General features: G+C 39.2%; 1 long non-coding RNA gene across 2 annotated transcripts in view; it reads left to right on the forward strand.

Moving 5' to 3' along the window:
• Window positions 1–11,321, forward strand: part of LOC118912924 (uncharacterized) — a 47,915-nt gene extending 36,594 nt beyond the window's left edge. The window contains exon 4 of one of the 2 annotated variants that reach the window (XR_005024996.2): window positions 9,631–11,321. This is a non-coding gene — a long non-coding RNA (uncharacterized LOC118912924). Of the gene's footprint in view, window positions 1–165; window positions 482–9,630 lie in introns of those variants that run through there. The other variant, XR_005024997.2, reaches the window with a different exon arrangement.
• Window positions 11,322–12,952: the final 1,631 nt, after the last annotated feature.

Raw genomic sequence — 12,952 nt, forward strand, 5'->3', positions numbered from 1 at the left:
TTGTCTGTTTTGTTCACTATTGGTTACCCAGTGCCTGGTACATATTTGGAACTCATTAAGTATTTGTTGGGTGAATAAATGAATGAATGAATGGTATTTATTATATTTTTCTGTTCATCCCAGATATGTTTTTCTAACATCACTATCCTACTTCTTTTACTCCAGGGACCTCTGTCCACCGCACCTCCCTCAACCATCTCTCAATGGCTTCTCATTTCTCATCATCCCATGACCCCCAGTTCAGTAGCACCCCTCTGAGGACTCCAAAGCTTCTGCTCATTCACTTCTCTTAGTGAACAAACTCTTCACCTCTTCAGCCTCTCCCCACCTCCCAATTTCCTGGGTCCCCTTCTCTGTTTTGTTTTTGCTCACTTCCCTATAAAGTTGGAGTCATCATGAACCATTTCAGCAAAGAATGTGGCCAGCTCTCAGCGACCCCTGCTCTCCCGACCCACCATCTCACCAGTCTTTGTCTCTGAAGGTCTTCCACTCTTTCTTTCTCTGCAAAGGGAGGTTGCTTGAGAGTCCTTCTGGTGAGCACCACTACAGATGTGTGCTGGCTAGCTTCAGCTGCTTGATGACTCTTTAAAAGATGTGTATTTAAACAGTTTTTCAAAGGGTAAAAAAATCTCTTCACTTCTTCACACGAACTGTTTATGGAATTCAGTGACCTTTTATGAATCATATCATTGTATAAGCTTCATTTTCCAGGGTAGAAATCAACTTATCCATTCTATTTCATACTCCGCCTTGTTCACCAAATGTTTTTCTGTGTATACTTTCTCATGCATTGACAGAGACTCATATTCATCATTTGAAATGGTTATATAATATTCCATCATAATCATGTTTTATAGTTTGCTTAACCATTTGCCAATTGTAGAGCATTTGGGTGGTTTCCAGGATTTTCCTATTATGAATAGGGCAGCAATAAACATCTCTTTGCAAACAGAGGATATTTTCTTTTCAGTTATATTCATGGTATATACTCCCAGAAGAGGGATTATTGGGTCAAAGGCCAGAAACACTTTTATGGCTTTTGTTGCGAGATGCCAGACTGCTCTCCAGAAAGCCTGTGCTAATTTGCAATTCTCTAGTCCTTTTATTCATGTTTTGTAGCCTCCCCATGAATCCTCCAGGGGTTGTTCCAAATCCTCAGGGCCTGCCTGGGGAACCCAGTCCCCCTCACCATCCAGCGGTGATTTTACTGAGAAAGTTAGAGCCATGTGTCCCTGAATTTCCTCCACTTCCTTCCATATCAACATTTCTATTTTCATGCTGGCTCCCCTCCTAAGCTGATCTCTGAGGAAGAGGTGTCCAATTTGCTCTCCAAACAAACCTCCGTGACTGCATACTTGAACCTCATTCCCTCCTGTCTCTTTGAAACCATGCTGCATTAGTCATTCCACTCTTTTCACGTCATCCGTCTCTCCTTCTTCTCCTGCTCTTTTCCCACAGCCTGCAACTATCAAGTCTTCTCTTCTCTCCCTGAACTACCCTCATTTTTCTTCACCATCCACCTTTCTCAAAGAATGATCTATATGTCACTTCACCCTCTGTTGGCCCCCATCTTACAGCCTGGAGGGAATCTAGTATGAGGGTGAAATCAAAACACAGAAAACAGCAGAATCTAGAGAAATGAAGCATAATGGACCCATTCCTGAAGCCCACTCCACTGGATTTTTCAGTTACATGACTATGGAGAAATGGAAATTCCTATGGCCAGGATCCTCCCCTGACCTTAAACTACTTGATGATGTAATTGGCCTATGGCTAGGCTGATGCTTTCACAACCATTGGCAATGAGCTATTATTGACTGAGTCACTATATAAAGAGCAGAGATGGAGGTGGATTATGGAACTGCAGACTGCTGGGTGCAGATGTGATTCTAGTGCTCGATCTATTGCCGGGAGAAAAAAGCCAGGTATAAATGCTTTTAGCCCAAGAATATTCCATTGTAATTTCTGTCTTATCGAATCCATAGTGAACTTGCCCAGGGCTGAAACCCTCAGGCAAGACAATGATTCAATACAAGTTAATACTTAATACAAGTTAAATTACTTGTATCATTTAAATCATAATGTAGGGCTTTCTGTTATTTGCAGTTCAAACATACAACCATTATATCCCTCTTCACTGTTCTCCTTTTATATTCTCTCATCTGTTCCAGTAGCTTCCATGATCGCATCTATGTGGATGGTTCCTTTACACCCCTAGCTAACACCTGCCTCCTCACCTCCAACTCCAACACTGCTAGATTTTTGCTGAGTGGCACTATGTGGTCTATTGAGCTTGAAACTTATAATTTAACATCAAAATTTCCACCACCACTGCCCAAGTCAAATCAACCTTACTTCCCTGTTTCCCTATCTGATTATTCAGTTGCGTAAATTTGAAACTTTAGAGCCATCTATATAATTCTCTCCTTTACATCCCACAGCCAGTCAATTGCTGTAACCTCACACTTTTGCCTCTGGCTATATCCTGACCTTAATTACCTCTTTTTCAAGTTGACTATCTTTCTGCCTTCTGGCTATCCCAGTTTCTGACCACCTTATAGGACAGCTTTTCAGAAACACCTTCCTAAAACACCAAAGCAAACAAACATTTTCAATGGTTTCTCAATATATTTCAGATTTCACCCAAACTTTCCATCCTAAATCTAAGTCTTCTACTACAAGTTTTTTCCCTTTATCTTTCCAGTCTTATAATCTCATTACTGTCTCATTGGTCCCAAGCTACAGCCAAACTGGGCTATTTACTATTTCTTCCACACCTTGCTACTAATGAGATGAATCCCACTTGGACCATTTTTCCTTCATATTTCATTTATTGAACTACTACTCATCCCCTAAGATTCACCTCAAAAAACACCTCAATAAAGTATACTTCTGTTACCAGTTTAATGCATTGTGTTTTCTTGGTCCTTGTCTTCTTGAAGCAAATAATTCAATCAAGAGACAGAACAGTCTTAGTGGCAGGAGTTTATTATGCAAAGTGAAAGTACACTATCAAGAAGGGTGGAAAGCAGGCTGTCTGGAAACCAACAAAACAGCCCTGCTATGAGGATTAGGGTTGGTTTTTAAAATGGTAGAAAGCGCCCCCCCCTGCATCTTACATCCTTTAATTGAAATATTGATTGACTTCTTCATAGTGCGTATGTGCTTACCCTTAAGTACCTAAGCAAAACCCACAGGATGGAGGGATCAGGAGGTGGGAGTGTTGGGCGACAAACCTGCAATGTAAATTTATTATAATTACAGTATAATGAAACCCGAGGTAGCTCTAGGTCACCTTCTGGGTCTTAGTGCACCTGTGGCCAACCTGTATTGGTGGTCTGGGACCCCTGCTGGACTTTTTACATCTTGTTTGCCTCTCATAAGGCAAGAGATTGAACCATAAACAGGAGGGGATTTGGGTGTGTTCTGCCATCTGGTGACAAAAGGGTAGGTGGAGAGGGAGAGGACCTTGTCCAGGACAGGACAGGACCTGCTCACATCTGCCTAATTACCTGTCACTCTGATTTCCCTGAAAAAAACATTTTCTTTTTTGAACTCCTACAATTTGTCACCCTTGTATCACTTATCAGAACAGAAAAGCTGACTTTTATTTTTGAATCCCCTAAGCACAGAACACAGGGCCTTGAAAATAGTAGGTGCTTGGTAAACACTTGTTAAATCAGCCTGAATTAAGGGAAACTTTATGGAGATGAGATGCTACAAGAAGGCGCTTGAGAAGTCTTATTCTTGCAGATTCACTAGAACCTCTTTTTTCTTTTCCTTTCTTATATTCCAGCTACGGATTTATCAAGTCAACACATATTTATTTAGTGCTAACTATGTGTAAGTTAACACTGAAATCTGGAAAGCTGGTTTTGAAATCTTGCACACTGAGATGGCTCAGAGCTATGGGTCTCAGAGCATGGTCCATATGGATGTTACTGGAAGCTGAGGGCTGATTTACCTTCTACTATCAGTATTTAGCGCTAACTCTGAGCTCTATAGCTATTAAGGCTAGTGAGGGGAAAAAAATGAACTAAGAGTCCATAGACCTTTCACTAACTAGCTGTGTGACCTTGAACACGTCTTTTAACCTCTTGGAGACTCTGTTGCTTCTTTATCTGTGAAACAATACAGTCAGACTACAATGTTTCTCAAAGTGTGGTCCTCAGGATACTTGCATCAGGTTCACTTGAGTGACTTTAAAACACAAGTTTCCTGGACTCAAACCAGTGCTACTGAAAAAGAATCTTTGGAGACAGGGCTTAGGGGTCTGCATGTGAGTAAGCCCCCCTGTTGATTTTTATTTCCATGCAAGTTAAAAACCTCTAAGCTTTTAAAATTTCCAAGTTTTCTTCTAAGATGTAGGTGTTACTGGATTAAGTACAGTTTAAGTTATTTTTGCAGTAATGAGTAGAATGGATGAATGAGCAATCCAGAGGGCATCTTGTCTTGAAGGAGCGTCTATGGAGAAAAAGGTTAGCGGTTCCCTGATCCACAGCCTGCTCCCAGGCCACAGCCCCAGGACGATGCTGCAGCTGCTTGCCTGTCTGCTGCTTGGCCTCCTTTCATATCCCTCCATTGTTCTCTTTTCTTCTTTTCCCTTCCCTTCTTTTCTCTTCCCCTCCCTCCCCACTTCCTCCTCCCCTGTCTTTCTTCCCTCTGCCCCTCCCTCCCTCCCTCTTTTCTCTTTCTTTTCCCCCTTCCTTCCTTCCTTCCTCCTTCCTTTTTCGTTTTCTTTTCCATTTCTTTCCAAAATCCCATTGGCATCTGGGTAAACACATGATTAGCAGTACCTTCACTTGCACTTACCTAATACACTTTTTTCTCCGTGAAGTCTTTCTGGCTCCCTCAATCAGATGTGAGTATTTCCTGCTCAGAACTCTCAAAGCACTTTGAACCTCTCTTATGCCATTAATCATACTTTGCCATGTAATGTTTCTAGGTCTATGCTATTGTGTAACCCTGAGGAAAAAGGCTGTTTTATTCATTTTTATTTCCCCCTTCTACAGTGCCTAGCATGGTGTGATTCATATATTGATAAAAATTTACATTTGCATAGTATATACTGGTTTATTAAGCATTTTCATGGACATTACTGAATAGTAGACACTGAATAAGTATTTGCTGAATGGATCAATGAACAAATTCCTCTGTTTTCCTAATTCTGGTCTTGAGCTTTTCTTGTCTCCTGTCCAAGGGGCAGGGCCACTGAGCTTAGAGTCAGAGGCTTGAGTCTGAAAACTTGTTTTACCTCTTAATAACTGGATAGTCTTGGACAAGTTGTTGAACCTCTCTGAACCATTATTTTATCTGTAAAGTGCACATACCAATTCCTTATTTTCAGGTTTGATGGTGATGAAAATATATGACACATAGCAATTAAAAAATATTAGTTAATTGAAATTTTTCCCTTCCCCCAATCCTTCATTTCCATTAGAGTGTCCCTGAGGACAAACGCTGGCTTTTCTAATTCTTTCTCTCCAGATTTGTGTCTTGGTGCACCACATACAAAGATGTGCAGAATACATTTCGGGGACTCTTAAAAATAGTCAATGTCATAACGTGGAACACATATGGAAAACACTCAAACTGAAATGAACAGGCTATATTTGTCAGGATTCATGTAGCAAGGTTCATAAACCCCAATTCAAAAAAGCTTCAGGAATAGAAAAAGAATTTATTGACTCCCACAGTTGGGAAGTTCTAGAGTGGGACTGGCTTTATGCACTGCTGCTCCCAGGGGCTAAAACACTGAAGTCATGATGCTGTCTCTTTCTCCATCTCTAAGCACTGCTTCTGTGGCTTCATTCTCAGGCAGCATCTCTCTAGGTGGTGGGAAGGATGCCTACTGGCTTGCAGACCAAAAAAATAAAAATTTATCTTTGTGTCTGCATGCATAGTTCACAGAAGGTTTCTCATCGATCATGCTTGGGTCCTGTGCCCACATCTGGACCAGTCAGTGAGTTCAAAGGAGGTAGTGCTATGGTTGACTCAGCCTGGGTCACCTGCTCACCACAAGGCCCGTGGGAAATGATGTAGTGGTCGACAGACCCACAGACCACAGGAACGAGGGAGAGGTAGTACCTCCCAAAGAAGGGGTGTTGACAAAGTAACCTGTTCAGTGCACGAGTAGAAAATATACCCTTTCCTACCCTTTATGCTTAAAACTGCCTGCTTAGTTATTTAAAGGGCCCAGTTTCATTTACTCAATTCATTTATTCACTCACTGTTATTGAGGAAGATAAAACCATTTTGAGGTCTCTAAGCTCCCAGCCCAGGGCCAAGGGTTGGGGTAAAGCAACGATAAAATAACAAATGAAGACTAGCCTTGAAAATTCTCTGAGCAGACAAAAACCACTGTAGTCATATAATCTTAGCTTATTTTGCAAAACTAACTTGACCTGGGTCATTTTTTGCTAATGCTTCTGAAAATTATAAGCATAAGTGTTCCCAAAGTTGGTATGAGGTAACCAGTGACCAATTCCCTATCATTTAAGAAAATTCTAATATTATAACCAATCACTGTGAGGAATAAACAGTCACTGCTTTTTCACTATGTAAGCTGTTCTATAACAATATATCCCTGAATCACATTCATGTTTTGGTTTGAGTGCTTCTGGTACAAACTATCCTTTTTGGTATGCATACAATAAACTTTTACTAATTACTACTTCAGCGATTCATTGGTTTTACTTCTCTCATTTCTGAACTTTTGGTATTTCACGGTGTCAGAAAAGGGATCCAAAGAAGACCCTGAATGACTCTGAGGCCAGGGAGCAAATAGGTTCTAGCACCCACAGGGCCATTGCACTCACTGCTCCCTTGCTGACTCTGAAATTTGAGGGTAAGTCTTTCTTAGATCCAAATTCTACTTTCTTTGCATTTTGAGCTCTCCAACTTATTGTGCATACCTGTGTTTTGTTTATCGAAGCTTCTTGGTAAGTCACCCTATTACGTTCAAAAGGTGGTGGGGGGGTGGGGGTGGGGGCAGGTGATTCCCTGTTAAAAACAGCTGTTGGAAAACAGGGCCCCTCACAGGTGAGGGGAACCTAAAGACAAAGATGGGTTTCACCTGGCCTATGGGCCAGGATCTTGTGTCTTTTTGGAAACTAGGTGAACTTTTGGAATTGTAGTGGCCACTTTGGGGAAACTTGATCTTAGATAAGGCCACCTTAAGGGGCACCCTTGAAACAAAGTATTACAAACCTCTTAGATACAATCGAATGCATTCTTTGATATGCAAAAGTTTCTAAAAGACAAAATGACTCCAATAACAGCTCTTAGAAGATCCTTACATCTTACAAATAAAAAATTTTTAGTAAAAACTCTGGCTATCTAAGCAAGTAACCCTAACTTAGTCCATCTGCCAGAAACATAGTTTGGCTCCAACTATTCTTTTGAGTTTTGTCTACATATGTGTACTCTAGATACGTGATATTTTTTCTATCTCTGGATGGTATTGCCAAAATTAATTTGTAAAGAGTTCTATTTACTTAGCATAGAGAGTTTGAGTTCACATGATCTAGGATAGTCTTTGATAAATGAAAACTAGTTTAAGTTTGTTGGTTTAATTAAAACACGTCTTCAAAATTTGTCAAGAAAAATAATATAAGTTGATGATTAGCTATTTAATGTCTAGTCCAAGCATAAATGTTCAAAGCAAGTTATTTAGAAAAGTGTAAATAAAAGTTTATACTAAGTTAAACTGAATAATGATATTCATTGAATATCTAAATCTTTTCCAAATGAGATAAATATTAAGTGCTAAACATAGGTTTAGGTTTATCTACTTTTGGCTTTTTTCAGAGAGACAAAGATATTTGGGTCTATTAATAAACATGTTTTGTGGAACTTTGAAAAATTTACTGTGAGGAAGAATATACTTCTAGAAATTATGAAATGTATTTATAACTTTGCCAGTCTATTATTACTTCTTAAATTTCACTAGGAATTAAAGATTCTAAGGGTTAAGAATTTTAATTAACATATGTAATTAAAACTACTAGGAATAATAAGGATGAAAGAAAAAGATTGTACATAAAAAGCAGGTAAGGAAAATAGAATGTAGGGTTTTTTTTAAGGAAAGGTGTGAAGGTCATTTGTTTTTGTTTTGTTTTTGTGGTAAAGGAAAAAGGAAAGTAATTTTGTCCTAAAAAAAAAGAAGGCAAAAGCTGAATGACTATAGAAAGTTGCAGGTTTATGAAAAAGGAATATTAAAAAGGACATACTTATGTGTAGTCAAGCTAAACTTGCTATGGATTTATTTAAGTTAAAAGGAAAAAAAAGGAGAGTTTTAATATCAAAAGTACACCAGCACAAAATTAGAGTTTCATTTTCTCTGTTAAAGTCATTTGTTTTTTTAGATTATTAGTCTGGTTTTAATAAAATTATAAGCAAAGATTTTTTTATGTATAATGTAATCTGCCTAGAAAACAATATTCTGTGCTTTGTCTTTATCAGGTCTGATTACTTAAGAAAACTGATTCTTCTCTATTAAAAGAGCTAGGTGTTTTATACTATGTAACTTTTGTATATGTTAAATTTTATAGGAAGCATTGTCAAATAAAAAATGATGCTAAACTTTCTTGAGGATATATTTGTATGCGATTTTTAAAAATCTAAAATGTCCTGGTGTAATATTGTCAATCATAATTCTAGGTATTATCTTTAAATATTGCATGTCACAAAACAACGAAATTTACTTGTCAGTTGCATAATTTTTTTGGTGTGTATATGCGAACTCTGACCAGAATTTTAACCACAGCCATTTAAAAATCTTTTGTCATTTACAGTCAGTTACTATTTTACTGTGATGCTTTTGTAAAAGTATTCCTGTAAAAATGCTTCCTGTTCAAAGAGATCCTTGGAAAATACCCTACCTGGTACTCTAAAATGCAGATTTCTGATAACTTTAAGATCATAACATTGGACTGGGTAAGAATTTCTGAAACTCTAATGGAAAACTGATTTAGTCATACATAAAGTGGCTCCCCGAGGTGAAGCAAAAAAACAAGAATTAATTACATAATATTGAATGAATTGATGAAAGGGATTATAATTTTTATTATTCATTTAAAACATTGCTAGTTCTTTAATATTTTGTTTACCAAACTTGAAGGGCCTTTGTTTCTCTTCTCTTTTAACTTGCAGCAATTTGGTTAAGTGTATCTTTATAAGTGAGGTTGAGACACTTACCTTTTTCTCCCTACCTGATCCTTCTGGAATTCTGAAACTCTTATTAAATGTTTTATTTTTCACAATAATATATGTATTTACATAAGTTTAATAAGAACCTGTCCTTGTAACAGGACATGATTGCACAAGTCTCTTGCTTGGCTTCCTAGCTTCAAGAGGCTTTTGAAAGTCCAGTATGAGATTCCTCGTGAGAAGTTCCAGCAAAGCAGATTTAAAAGAGATTATATGGTTAGTCACTATGATGCACTTACATAAATCATCCAGGTCAAGTTTATTGAACCTGATTTGCAAATAAATTAGACTTACTTTGTTGTCTTTGATAGAAAGGGATCATAGAGAGAAAAATTATGTTTCAGTAATACACGTTTGTGGATATGAGATTCTAGTGCTGTTAATTGTCTTGGAAATTTTTGTTTTCTAGCTATAAACTAGATCCTGAATTCTCCCAGTTTCCTCCAATATTTGGCTAGAACTCTCCAAACCAATTTTCTCACACTCTTCTGACTTGGAATCACTGAAATTGAAACTGCCCTTTTCTGGAAGCCATGCAAGTTAAAGCTGGACAACTTGATGTAAACTTCAGGGAAATCATCACAACAGCTCATGTGTGGACAATCTTCGTGCCTGTTGCTATGTGGCCACTCAGAAAGATCACCAGAGGCATTCAAACTGCAAACCAGGAAAATCTGTCTGATTGCCACTGCTTGCCCTCAATCCATCTGAAGATGTTTGGAACATGACATCTAGAAATTTTCTCAACTGGCTGCTCTCCAAACTCAGAAACGGAATTTATAATTTGCTGAAACTATTAACCTTTGTTTTTTCTTTTGTTTCCATAGAAATGTCTCTTGTTAAATTCCCTGATTGCTCACATCACATCGAAGCTTCATTTAGGTGGAAGCTCACCTGCAACACAGACTCTTGAAAGAAAACATCCTCAAATTCATCCTATCCTAAGTAATCATTAGGATATGTGTTTGCTAACAGATCATGTTGTGCCTATGTAAATACCTTTTAAAAAATTATAACCCATTTGAGTTATTTAATTGGTTAAATCTTGGCTCCTGAGAATCACTGCTCTAGGCAGTTATTAAATCCCTGGCTATTATTCTCCTTATAGTCATCGTATTAACCTCTCTAGTATGTTGTATACTCTTGAGGGATTTAAATGCCAGTTGGCAGCCAACCCCTTGCATGCAAAATGGTAGCCGTCAGAATCTGACAACTTGATGAAATCAACAATAACCATGTAAATGATGAAGATAGTGACGCATGGCCATCCAGCAGGGCGACTCAACTAGTGGAGATGCTAAATGTATGATGCTTCGTCTTGACTACTACATTGACAGTGGTAACTGAGAATAACACTATACCAGCTGGCCATATTCTCAGTCTCCTGAGAGAATGAACAAAATAGGTAATTCTTAAAACCAAAAACAAATGGAGACCAGCCCTGAAAATTCTCTGAGCTGACAAAACCACTTAAGCCAGTCAAAGCTTTATTTCGCCTATTTTGCAAGACTAGCTTGACCTGGGTCATTTCTTGCTAATGCCTCTGAAAACTGTAAGCAAAACTTAAGCTGCTTCCCAAGGTTGATATGAAGTAACCACTGACCAATTCTCTACCATTTAAGAAAATTCTGATATTATAACCAGTCACTGTGAGGAATAAAGTCACTTCTTTCTCACTGTATAAACAGCTTCATAACAATATATCCCTGAGTGTGCTCTTGGTTTGCAAACTGTCTTTTTTGTTATATGCACAATAAACTCTTACTAATTACTGCTTCAGTGATTCATTGGTTTTACATCTGTTATTTCTGAACTTTTGACAGCAGAGCTGAAGGCACCAGCTTCCTCTCCTGGAGCTTCCAGTTGGATGAGGGCTCAAAAACCTCTCTGCATGGACTGCTACAGTTCCTAATCACTCTCTGCTAAATATGACTCTTGGCTTCCAAGAATAACTTCCAGAAGAATTCTGGTTATGGTGTATTAGCCGGAGGGGAGTGTCACCTTATCCTGTTATCACCCATGTAGCATAATCAATTTATTGGCCAAACTGGCCTCTCCTGGCAGAGAGCTCCCTGCAGAAGCTTGTTCTTGGTTCTAGAGAATGGCACAAGACGAAGATGGGTGGGGGTGTTTATGTATATATAATTTAAAAAGTTTTAAAATTGTGGTAAAATACACAAAGCATGAAATTTACCATTTAAGTGTATAGTTCAGTAGTACTAAATATATTCACGTTGTTGTTTAATCAATCTCCAGAACTTTTCCATCTTGCAGAACTGAACCTCTGTAGCCATTAAACAACTCTCCATTCCCCCATTCTCTAGCCCCTGACAACCACAATTCTACCTTCTGTGACTATGAATTTGACTACCTTGGGTTCCGCATAAAGGGAAACCCTATGGTTTTGTCCTTTTGGAACCAGATTATTTCACTTAGCATAATGTCCTGAAGGACAACAAGACCCAGTTGTAGATTGTGTCAGATATTCCTTCCTTTTTAAGGCTGAGTAATATCCCATTGCATGTCTGTAATACTTGAGTTGATGCCACTTTTGGTTACTGTGAATAATGCTGCTGTGAGCACAGTGGGGAAGATCAGTTTTGATGGAAGGAGGCTGAGTGTTCTGGAGTTTGCCAGAATTCACATGAGTTAGGGTCCCAGTAGAAGCCTGAATAAGAGCCCTGCTTTTGAAGAGGCAGCGTAAGTGCTCAGAGCGCCCTCTTCTGGTGCAGATACAGGAAGGAATGGTTTCCTGGGCCTGAGGAAGGGTGACTATGTTTAAGGGAGAGAATGCAGAAGGAAGGGAAATGCCAAATTTTATTTTCCTCACAATTTGTCCAGCCCTGGCCCTGATTTCATACTTTGTTGACCAATCTTTGGAACTCTTGTTAGGTCATTAGAGGTGACTTCCAACTATAACATTGTACTAATTACTTCAGGAGAGATCTTTACTCTTTCTTCCAGACCCACCTCCCCACGCTGCTAAGCCTCCATGGAAGCACTCCCTCAAACGCAAGCAACTCCAGTCCAGCCCCAGCAGAGCTTGCCTCCCTCCTTTGCTGTCACCCAGCCCCAATTTCACTTTTCTTTGCCAGGATTGCCTACATCACACTTGGTAATTTATCTTTTTATCTGTTGTCTGCATGAGACTTTGGTTTGGAGCCAACCGTATGCGGAGTGCCCAGCACTGTTCCTGGCGCTGAAGAGGCAGGTGTTTGATTTGGCTTTGTCTGAAGGTGGAAAGGAAGAGTTACACTGATTAAACCGGGGGATGCTTGGTGGTCCCCAGCATCAGTAGACTGTTAGCTAGAGGCCGAGCCGAATAGAAGCAGACCATCTAGAGGACTTTGAAATAGCTGTGAAGACAAGGGAATTGCTTGTTCGTACTACACGACCCAGATGCACATTTCATGGTGCAGTAGATCAATACTGTTCCATCTAAGGAAACAAACAGAATTAATTCCAGCTGTCCCAAGTCTCTGAGCAGACCTGAAAGCCATGGGGCCCATGGATGGAGGCTCTATGTTGATTTTGCACAATATAACAATGTGTACGTGTTTGGGAGACTGGAAGACACTTTATTGATTTTCATATCTGCAATTGTACCTGGGCCACTGAAGGCCCAATACAGAAGCCCACAGCAACAGAGGAACATACAGCTGAAGGATTGGCAGAGTCCCTCAGTATTGGGGCTGACATTCGTGCTGCCATTCCATGCTCCCCTATCCAAAGGAGACTTTGC

This window comes from Manis pentadactyla, chromosome 8 (assembly GCF_030020395.1).
Source record: "Manis pentadactyla isolate mManPen7 chromosome 8, mManPen7.hap1, whole genome shotgun sequence".
Taxonomy (NCBI): Eukaryota; Metazoa; Chordata; class Mammalia; order Pholidota; family Manidae; genus Manis; species Manis pentadactyla.